This window comes from Accipiter gentilis, chromosome 12 (assembly GCF_929443795.1).
Source record: "Accipiter gentilis chromosome 12, bAccGen1.1, whole genome shotgun sequence".
In the NCBI taxonomy this organism is placed as follows: domain Eukaryota; kingdom Metazoa; phylum Chordata; class Aves; order Accipitriformes; family Accipitridae; genus Astur; species Astur gentilis.
Genome location: NC_064891.1, coordinates 29388464 through 29400358, shown reverse-complemented (window position 1 = coordinate 29400358; position 11895 = coordinate 29388464).

Sequence of the window (11895 nt, the reverse complement as noted above, 5' to 3'; positions counted from 1 at the left end):
TCAGTCCCACTGGACTAGAAAGGACTGATGAATGGTGATGGGAATGAAAAATTAATGGTTTACACAATGGGAACCAAGGCTATGAGACTATCTAATCCACCCAAGGCTAGAGGAGTAGCTTGTGCCAGAGCTAAGACTTGAACTCAGCCCTTCAATATCTTAATGTAGGTATTTGGCCCTTCTTCCTGAAGTAGACAGTGTATTTCGTAACACTGAACTTCATGACTGTTAGAAAATGGGCTGAGAGGAAAACCAACAAACGCCAAGCTGCAAGGCACAGGATTCTAGTGAGTTCTTGAACACGGACATCTTTCTGATACCAGAAGAAAAATAATAATAATAATCTAATGAGCAAGGGAAAAGGTAAAGGGATTCTGAGCAAGGTGTAATTACAGCACCCTGTGTAAAAGTCGAGGAGAAAAAGCAAAGCTGGCAGAGGAAAGGGGATGTGCTGCTGCTTTGCTGAAAAAAGAGACCAGAGAAGTTGGTGTTTTAGGCCTTTTCCTGTACAACTTTTTCCCTCACACTAACAGGAACACCGAGGTCACCCTGCAATTGGCAACTACTGCCCCGCAAAGGCAACGGTCCCCTCTTGGCCCTTTCCAGCTGCCCAGCAGTGGCTGGCAGCCCTACAGCAATGCCCTGGTGTTACTTGCTCTCCTGAGGAATAACAGCTTACTTGATAGCATCTCACTAGGCAGCAAATTAAAAGTGACCTGAACGATGGCCTATAATAGCAGGGAAATGACATTTGTGGCCTTTTTTCCTGCATATACAAAGAAGATATTCAAAAGAACAGGGGTGAGTGTAATGCAGCACAGCTCTACTAAAATCAGTGAAACGAAGCCAAATGGGATGGACTGAGGATCTGGCCCATTTCCAGTGACTTTTTTTTTTTTTTGTTCATTTGCTTGTGAAACAACTGCAACAAAAGTAAAATATAACCTGAATACAGGTCAGCTGCTAAGCTAATACAGACTTCCCATAAATGACTGGAAGGCTTTACAGACATAATCCATGTACAGCAGAACTCGGCATTGCCATGGAAACAATTACATTCAAAGAACAAAAAGCAATTGATATCAAGCCATTCGGAAGGCATTTAAAACTTGTTATGCACTTAAAGTACAAGGAAATTAGTTTGCTAATTAACACACTGTTCCCAGCCATTGTGATTTCTTTCTTTAATGGTGAGAGTGGTATTTGGTGCTTTGCTTTCCCTCCTAATGCTCTCTCCAACAAACACACTTAGCTTAAATACAATATTTCAGCATTTGTTTCAAGCCATGTAATAAAAGCTCAAACTGCAACTAGTCTTTATCCTTTCTTTTTCAGCCAATGCCTCCAATAGATCCTTTTTAATCTCCTCTAATGTCTCTAATGTAATGAAGCCCATATATAATGACATTATAATGGTTAGAAAGTGCTTAGGCAAGCCTTCCAAAAAGAAATAGAATTCAGACTCTTTAAACAAAAAGCCAAAACAACAATAACAAACCCCCCTCCAATAAAAACACCTTTTAATTAACTGCAGTGCTCAGGGCACTGCTTAATTATGAATTATGATTTATAATACTCCAGCCCTACTTTTGTATGAGGTCAGTCATAATTTTCCCCAAGTTTGCAGGAGAAGAGCAGTTTAATGACCCCAAATGACACCTAGCACTTGGAAATGCAATGCTGGTTGCATGTTAATAGAAAAAATTCTCTTCTTTATGATGATTTTAGCATAAGCCTCCAGAAGCGACAGGGTACTAGGAGGGATTAGCCATGCAGATGGCACTCTCTCCATGTGCCTCCAAGAAAAAGGTCTTTTGCATATTACACTTGCAAAATTCCTGCATACCTAGTGAAAATATTTCAGGCGGTGTAAATTCAGTAACATCTGTAGCTCTCAAGATCTTGATTCATTCCACTGTCCTGCAGGCATTTAATCAAGATGTTTAAAAGGGATGTGCAGGTGTCTTAACTGTCTTCTCTAGCCACTGGACAGAGATGAAACTCCAGAGAGCAATTCAAATCTCAGCTGGCCTCATTTGCTCCCTGGAGGGTCTTCTGTCTCTATTACCTACAAAGAGATTGCCACGTGATTGGCAGGGGGGTAAATCCAACCCCAAAGATCACATTAATGTAATAAATAGCATTATCTCCCCTTTATTTTGTGAGAAACTGAGGCACAGAGAGATGCTGTGGCCTGACTCTTGTTATTAAGAAAAGCAAAAGCAGCATGCGTTTCCAAATCTCTCGTCCCAATGCCTTCTGCAGGAATATAAACCCTGTTATCACTCAGTCACATCCAAACACTGATTTTGGCACCAGCTGAAATGAAACCAAGTCCCAGACTACTTTTATTTCTGCTTTTTCAGACTGCCACGTCCCATCCTGGGCGGAACAGTCTGCAGTAGCTTTTTCATCTCTGTGCAAAGCAACTGCTCTGCAACTGCATGTTTCCTTTCTTTCTCGTCTCGGAGCTGCTGTCTGAGTGGACACAAACCATTTCCAAGCTCCTCTCATTCATTCACTGGTGAGCTGGAGACAGCTGCATTAGCAGCACTGCCCATAAACAGCACAGTTAGGGGGAAGAGCACCCTTCTAGCTAAAATTGTGTCCCAGTCCCCATCTTCAGGGAAACAAAACACAGCCCAGCTTTGCTGTGCATAGCTAAATACACTCCTTCCAGGTGTGCTACTGACCCCAAAACGTGGCTGGAGTTGAATAAAACCCTCAGAGGGTCCCAAAAGTCCATTTTGACTGAAGGAATATTTAGAACATGTTCAAAGTTAAACCTATGCCTGAGAGTTTTGCTGGACTGAGATTTTGGTGCTGAGAGCACTAAAGCAGTCTCTTGGCAATTCCCAAACCAATTTGGGCTAGTAACTTCTAGAAAATGAGCCAAACTAAAAATCAAAGCAACAACCAAGCTAAAAAACAACCCCACTTGCTGTGCTTTGGTGTACCACAAGGCCATAATCATCAAGGCAGTTTTCAGGGTTATACTAAAAGATAGAAAAGCAGATCAAGTGCCTGACCTGCCCAAAATCCCTTTTTGAGAAGAACTGTTTGCAGAATCAGGCCTCAAAGCAGAAGAAATTCAGCTCTTTGGTCTTAAAGTTGTGAACCTTTAAATAGCAAATAGAGGTACAAGCAATCCTGCTATGGCTAATCATGAGATTAAAGGTTGGAAGCTCAGCACTATACACGATTCTGCCTTGACGAGCTGGAAAAGGTGTATAGGAAATAGTTGAACAGCTCTTCTCCTTTTACCCTGGCCAGACTGCAGGAAAAGACAAGTTTGATCTCCACATATAATTTTCACAGAACATAGGAAAACATATAAACCCCCTAATAAAACCCTCATTACTTGATTAATGTTAACCTTCCCATGTTACAGAAAATAAAGCTGTCCTCACAAAGGGACTTGCTGGCCATATGTGGTTAATGACCATAGCCTGGCTGACAGTTCTTGACTACACCTTGGCCATGCTGGGTGGTGTCAGAGTTACTCCAAGATCCAGATAGCATCATTTCCCACATGGGAGGTTAACTGTAGTTTTCCATCAGTTATGTCCCCACCCACCCCCACCTTAAAAAAAAAAAAAAAAAAAAAAAGAAAGAAAAAGAAAAAAAAAACAAACAAACCACACACACCCCGAACCACCCAAACTAGCACAATACTTGTATTTCCTGCGATATTGCCTCTGCCTCTGCTGAGATCCTGTTCTTTGAAAGACTTTGAGCTAATCATAAGGTATTAACTATGATCCTATAACTCTCCCCCCACATCAAAAAACCTTGAAGTAGACTAGAGCATATTTATTCTCTCTTTAGGAGCCAAAGGCTTCTCAGAGGTAACTTAATCACCGATTACCCATAAACTTGGTGTCAAGCATTGCCACTCAATTTAATTTGCTTCCTGACAAAGAATGCCTTCCTGGGGATATCAATATGAAACACAGGAAACAGTCTGTGAAACCAGAGGAAAAAAATAGACAGAATGAGAGTGCATTAAGGTGTTTAACCTGCTTTTGATGTATACACATTGTAACTGCACAAGGAAGGCACAAACCCCAAATGAGGAAACAGACCTAAAGGAAAAAACAGCTAATACAGGAAAAGGAGGGATGCACCTAATGCCTTAGCAGCCTGACCTTTATAGTGGAATAACCACAAAGCACAGTATCTAGCCTAAGGGAAGAAATAACGTGAGCTCTAAGCATAACCCAATACTGTGACTGGAAGCCTGATGACTTCCATGCTAGAAGGCAGAAAAAGCCATTACAGGTTATCCAAAAAGTCACCAAAATGTTTGCGTTTGACCTTGCCCTAGGGCTAACTTGCAGCTACAGAGCCTGAGTATTTATTTCTGTGTATTCTGTAGCCTAGGAAAGAAAATATCCTTGCTTCCATCAGTTTTATAATTGGCTGTAGCATTTCCTAGAAAGACCACGTTACAGCCTGCTCGCTCCACACATCCCTGCAAGCGGCGGCTGCGTGGACAGCCCCAGACACCGTTTCACACACGAAGAGGATGACACATTTCTTCATAGAGACAGCATTGCAGGCTTGCCTTGAATTTCACACTGTGGACAATGTGTGAGTTTCCATTGAAAGGGCTGACAGTTTCTTCCTCAAAACACACTGCCCAGGGACAAAAAGGGCATGATGGTCACAAATAGCCTTTATCCAGTTGGGAGAAGGCCAACCAGAAAGCGCCTGTTGGATATGAAGTAGAAGCGCGGTCACTGAACATTGGGAAATTAAGGTGAGTTTAGCAGAGCAAGGGCTGAGTGCAAATGACAGCTCAGAGGGAAGCGGAGCCATCCAGAACGAGTGCCCAGCTGGGGAATTTGTGACGACTCACCAGCTTTGTGGACCTCAGTAATACATTTGTATCATAGGACAGAGGCAGGGAAGGGATTCAGGAGCACAGGCTTTTAATGATCTCTTCTCTCCCAAGGCAGAGTTACTAGACTTGTACCAGGGTCAGCTCCAACTGGTGTTTTATGCAAGTTTGTAAAGGTTGTTCCTGTGTGAAGACTAAATTAATGCCAACATGCCACGCCTGTAGCAACTCTTATTAAAAAACTTCAAGGAAACAGTCCTGGATTTCAAGGACAAAGAGATCATCAGTAGCACCAGGAGAAGCTCAATCAGTCAGTTCAACTCCCCCTTTCCAGTTGCAATATGGTGCAAAACACACATGTGGTGCTTCTTACCAGCGTAAGGCAGAGGAATTTCCCGCTCTACCACATTTGGTATGAAAACACCAGTTTGTCAACAAGTCAATGGGAACAAGAGAGCCGAGCCCAACCATCTCTCCGCAGCCACAAAGCCTGGCCACGAGACGGGGGTGGGCCCACTGTGCGAGAGGGGGCACGTGGCTACACCCAGGGTGTGGAGTGGAGATGTTAGAAAGAAGTTGAAACGCAACACTAAAAGCGTGTAACCTGCCACCAGCATGTTTTTGGCATAGGACTCACTTTGATGGGTAGTGAGTATTCTTTTCAGTAATTTAGAAAAGTAGAACTTTTCAATAAAAAATAAATATAGTTAATAGTTCGGAAAGCTTTTACTTACTTCCAAGAGGTGAAGAGATTTGAGTTGGCACCCAGATGAGAGCACATTCAGATCTTTGCAGCCTTCCTGAGCTGTTTTGGGCCAGTCCACCCAATGCCTAGTTTTCAGTGGTGCAACTGGACGTGCAGGTGAGCTTTCAAAATGATCTAGGTTCTTGCATCTAAAAATCAGATGCTGAGCCTCAGACATCCGCCTAGGCTCCCTCTAAAGTCAAGGGAGAGACAAGACGGGCATCCCACATTCTCAGATTGTTGCTACACTTGTATTATGACAGATCAGCACAATTTTCAAGGCACCAAATTGACTTACAAGCCTCAGTGTCAGGGGAAGGCATAACATCCCATATCTTATAAAGTGCTTCAGAAAAAAGCTCTCAAATCAACAATTTTTGTCTTAGCTGGCATCTGGCCAGCTTGATGCCCTCCATACAGCAGCAAGTCCAAGGGCAGAGCAACCTCTCCCAGCTGGCTGGTGAATGAATTTGCTCTGCAGAGGGAAAAGTAGCATTTACTTCCTGAGGTATTCTGGGCTTTCATTGCATTCCCATAATCCCAGCATTCATAGAATCATAGAGCTTTGCACAAAAATGAAAATAGTAGATTAAACACAGGTCCGTTACCTGAATGTTTTGTTTGTCACCTATTACTGCTTTTTCTTTTATTGAAGAAAGAAGGCATCTTTACAACAAAACATCTGGAATAAGTAGAAAAGTCTTACGCTAATATTTTTTATTAACAGCTTCCAGATGTAATCGGAGTAAGATTTCTTCAGCATTAAAGATGCAGAATACTTCATTGAAGAGCAGGCTGAATGGCAAGAAATGCATGATGAGATACAGAGTCCCAGGCTATTTAAAGTTAGAAGGTACCTTATTATCACAATTATCAAGTTGGAGATGACAGGATGGGAATGGACAACTCAGCTTAACTGGACACCGTCTGTAACCACCCACGTTCTGCGAGTAAAAAGGCAACCTGATCTGTCAGGGTATTGCTAAACTAATTCACATCTGGCTCTTGAATAGCCAGAGATGATATTTGAATATAACCATTTGGAATATTATCGGCTATCAATTGCTCCTTTCCAGAAAGCAGTTTGGTATCTATCTGAAGGCACACACCTGCTGAATAAATATTTTAACTTGCTTAAATGCAATTACAGTCCCTTTACACAGTAGAAAGGCACTTTCCTGGCCCTGTATATCAAGCACATGAAAGTCTTCTATGCTCAGGATTTCAACAGTGTGCGCTCAGTCACAGTGTCATCCTCATTATTTCTTTGAACTGAAACAGTACCCTCGCAGCGAACAAGTATCACCATTTCATTGCAAGACTCACAATATTTATTTTATGAAACCTTAACTTTCATGATTACCAGATAATTTCAGTTTTCTTTTTTAATCTTTTTTTTTAACTAAGAGAGCTGCAATTAAAAACTGAAACACGCAAAGCAAGCCACTGCTAAAAGATTAGAAGCTATCAAATATACAAAACCAAAGAAGAAATCTTAGGATTTAGGTCTCACTCCTAGTACTTGAGAGATTGCATTTGGCAATATAAATTGCCTTTTCCTTTCTGCAGTAATTCTTGTTCTTCTATCAGAAGCAGAATAGAATAAAATATGACAGCCCCTCTGCATTGCTAGGAACATTAATTTGAGATCTGGCCTTGGTTTAGGACTATCCTTGGCTGTACCCCTTCACTGAGTTTTTGTTTACTTGAATGTTCCTGAAACTCCTGCACTGATTTCTGTCTCTTCTTCCATGTGATGCAATTTGACCATGAACACAGTCCATTGGTATTTTAAGATCTTTCTCTCTCTCCTCATCATTTATTACTTGTTGTGTGAAATAATATATTATTTGCACTGCAAAGTAATGAATCCTTCACACTCTCGTAACAGTAAGACAAGAGGTTCAGTTATACTTCTGACTGTTCCCTAAATTTCGTGGTACCAGAATCCATCTTTTATTCCTCTTCACATTAGTCACCCAGCTGATGACCAAACACACGCTGCAGAGAAACCAACAGTTGTGTGTCACCATCACCTCTCCGCAAGCTGCCTCCTGCTTGCATCACCCCTCAATGTTAGCTCAGAAGTAACTTCTGATAAAGGAAAATTAAAATCTACTGCCACGTTTAGCCACAGAAGTGATACAAACAGCTCTCCAGCGCCCTTAGCTTCATCACGGAAAACTTCAGCTATCAAAGCAGTGCCAGGATCCCTTCGTTCAACACTCACTACGCCAAACTATGCCAATTATTACAACCCCCTGACAATCTATATAGATGTCTTGCTCAAAATCCCTGCGTCTGGTTCAACAAGTCTTGTACAGGGCAGTCTGTCTCTGTGTCTGTTCTGTGTCTTGGGGTGGGCTTGGTGGGATCAGCTCTGCGTGGGCACAGCGCGTGCCCGTGGCCCACGTTGCACAGACGTCCCCTCCCAAAGCAGCCCTTGCTAGTGTTATAGGATAAAGAGCCCAGTGGCTGCTACACAAGGAAACACAAACATTTTAACAGTGCTTTTATTTAATTGGCTCAGAATAGCATAAACAGTCTGTAGGAACATATTTCAGGGTAAAGTTAGCAAAGCCCTTAGGCAAACTATAGCCAACAAGGGAGGAGCACAGCCCAGTATCTTTGAATTGAGGGGGATAAAGCACTAAGCTAGAGCATCAAATGCCCATTTTGCCTTTCAGCCCCGTCCCGTACAAGACAGGGTGTAGGGAGCAACGTTTGGCCCCTGCTCACCCATGCTGCTTTGGGGCTGCGGAGCCGACTCTGCCTTCCTGCGTCTCTGCTCTTTTCCCACATCAAACAGGGGTTGTTTGGGGACTGAGAGGAAGAGGGAGCAGATTCCTGCCTCAACACAGGCAAGGGCAACCGTCATATCCAAGGGGCTATAATGGAATATAATTCATTTCTCTTCCAATATTTGAGGACAAAGGGGTCAGAACAACGAAGAATAGAAGATACCACCCCCATTAATGCGCACCTCAAAGATACCTGTAAGCTGCACGCACGTCTACAGAGGATAAACTAGACCTGCAATCTCTTCCAAGCAGTAGCAAGTCCCTGGGGAGCTATTTCTTTTGTACTGTAAGTAGCTATCTGTGGGGGGAAATCACTCTTTCATGCCTAAATGTTTTTGTAGTATTATTTTGCAGTAGTATTGCCAGAGCTGCATTATTATTGTTCCTGAATTCTTCCTTTCCTCTCCTGGAATATTCCTCTGGGCAAGCTGTGGCTTACTATGGGCTTTTACAGAAGACAGTCAGAGACACAGCAGATAAAAATCCAGTTAACTTAACAGGCAGTAAAGTGTAGCATTGAAAAATAAGCCTTAAGGAATGCAATAGTTAAGCCAGCAGAAAACAATACTGTTTTCTGTAGCAATTTAGGACCCTCATAAAAGACAAGGGAGTCTAATAGTGTGCAGCAATGGAGAAGGGTGTAAAAGCGAGACATCTCTAAGCCCTGCAAATGGTCTCAGCCAGCAGCAGGCTGGACTTTGTGTTTGCAGGCAAGGTCAGTGCATGCATACAGCCTCCCAGGGAAGTCAATACCCAACTTCACCCAACAGGCACACACCAACTAGGCAGGGACCCGCTAGCTGACACCGTTTGTTACAATGGGGTGAACAGTGCCCATCATCTTCCTGCAGAAGTCCAAGCAGAGAAGGGGGAGAGAGATTGCTCCACTCGCTCCTAATCAAATTGCACCTGGGAGGGAACTGGCTCTGCAGCCAATACACCAGCTGAGGAACAGAGACCAGAAATTGGAGCTTGCTGTCCATCAAGCTGTGAGCCCGTGACATCTGCCATGTCGTGGATAATTACAGTTGCATCCAAATCTGGCTTCAACTTATCCGCTTGAGCAGAAAGCAAGCAGGTTAGTTCATCAGGGAGAGCATTTTGTAAAGCCTCCAGCTTTATTTGTGCAAGGCTTCATGGTGCAAAAGAGGATGATGCGGCCATACTGAGATACTTTGAAGGGACAGTGTGGGTAAGCATATCAGTGACATGGGCTTCAACAAGCCCACCCAGACACTCTTTATAGTAGATGAAGCCCACACTGCTAGTTAAAAGCTAACTCGGACATAAATACACATGGCCTGCAATCCAACACCTGTACTGCGATGTAAACCAAACAGCAGAAAATTCCCATTCAGCTCCTGGTCTGTCACTGACAAGTTGAGTGACCTTGAAAAAGTCACACCGCTTTCCTACTCTTCTGTTTAAACTGTAGAGCAAGGACGGGAGAGGCAGTCTGCTATAATGGGACCTTGATCTTGACTGGGATTTCTGATGGCTCAATAATCCCAATAATAAACATTTCAGAGATGGAATTACCTAGAGTCATCCTCAGGCACTTTTTGCATTGCATATGTATATATTCTAATTTAGGCACCTACACATTAACTGTAGGTGAAGGCATCACCTTGTGCTTTTATTACCCAAAGTCCAAAGACACTGCACATCCTAAAAGCCACCTCATAGGATGAAAGAAGCTGAAATACAGAAGCTGGTAGAATGCCTTTAGCTATAAATCTGCATGGTAAAAACTGGTCTCTCTTTCCTCCAGTCCATTCAAAATGGCTTTTATCTACATACTGAGAGTCCTCCTCCATACACAGTCTGAGGTAAAACATCCATGGTAGGCATTTGGAGCCTCCAGGGGTGTTGATAACTGAAATAATTGGCATATTACCACCAGAGACTCAGAAAAGTCACCTTCCAACTACAATGGGTTGCTTCTGACAAAAGTCAACTGAGGCGCATAATGTTGTCATTGTTCATTAGGTTTCCATTAATGATAAAACCTCCGATTTCAATATTTAATACACCTCAGAGATCACAGTGCATAATTTAATGTGCAAGCAGATAATTTGCTGATCAAGGTACATGTTTCACATTAAGGCAAATTGTTGCACACTTTGCTGATTAACTGAATCACGCACACACACGCTTACACACAAACTATACTGCTCTCTTCTATCACTGAAAGATTGTCCTCTCTAGTTCCTCATGGTAGACAGCTAAACCCTGTACATCTCAGCTCTTTTGCATGCAGTATAAATGCTGTATCATTATCAGTATCACGCATGCTTGGACTGTTTTCTATCCTGATGCACTGGTTTCTTGCACACACGTCATTTCAGGACACCCTTGGCAATAGCGAAGTAGCTGATGTGTTGGGGCTGCCGTGCCACGTGCCTCCCGCTGTTACCTCTCTTTTGGCTGTTTATGTGTCTGCACTTGAATCCACTCCTTGCCTGGCATCTGAGGCATGGAGAGCAGCTCTCTGGGCAGGAACTAGGTTTTGGGGGTTTCTACACTTTCATAGCCAGGCATGAAGGCACCTGGATGAACAGTAGATACAAGTCACTTTTAAGCTGGTACGCTCAAGGCTTTGTGGAAACGGACAGGGATATTACTGTGAAGTTCAACTGGGACAGAATTCCAGGTTAAACCCAGAGACAGATAAAGTGGGGAATTATTTTGTTTTTCATTCAGCAATTCCAAAGTCTCACTTTGCTCCAGGGAGCAGCAAGAGCCAGGTGCCAAACCTCACAATGATACAGAAAATAGAAGTGTCATTTTTCACCTTCCTGCACTGTTAATTCACATGCTTTTTTTTAGGGTGGGTTTAAATCTTCGCAGGCAAAGCAAAGAGTTTAGTGAGTGGACAAGCGCTCCTAACCACTCGATGAAACACAAGGGAAGGAAGCAGGCTGGGGCAGCTACTTGTGCGTTATAGCCCAGTGACTTTTCAATAGATCTCACTACTATTATTTGGGCTATATAGCTTACAGAAGCTGCTGATCTGGGCTATAACAATCCAAACAAATTTAATTTACACTGTAAAAATTGGGAAGAATATGAGCAAACTCTCTGGAAGCCCAAATAAAAGACTAGATTATTCCTGGAGATAGCATCATTCCCTCTAAAATCCAGGACCAGACACCACAGGGTTTATGCTGAAACCATTCTGCAATGTTTTACCTGAACACTGCCCATTAACATGCAGCAAACACCTGTGAACCACTTAGAAAATGTACCCCCAAGTCTAAATTTGTCAAAATTTCTCAAGACCTCTATATGCCTGAGATCCCAGAAGGTACCAGCAACTTGAAGAGGTTTTTATATTTCCTCTCTGTCTCCGAGCTCAGTCAAATTAATAGGAATATATTGGTTCAGCCAATCACACTGGAGGAAATGGAGCTGGCTATTAATGATCTCAAACAGCAAATGGCCCCTGGGCTAGAAGAGCTCCCACTGGAGTGACACTCCAAGTTTTAGCAGAAGCCAAACTTTTT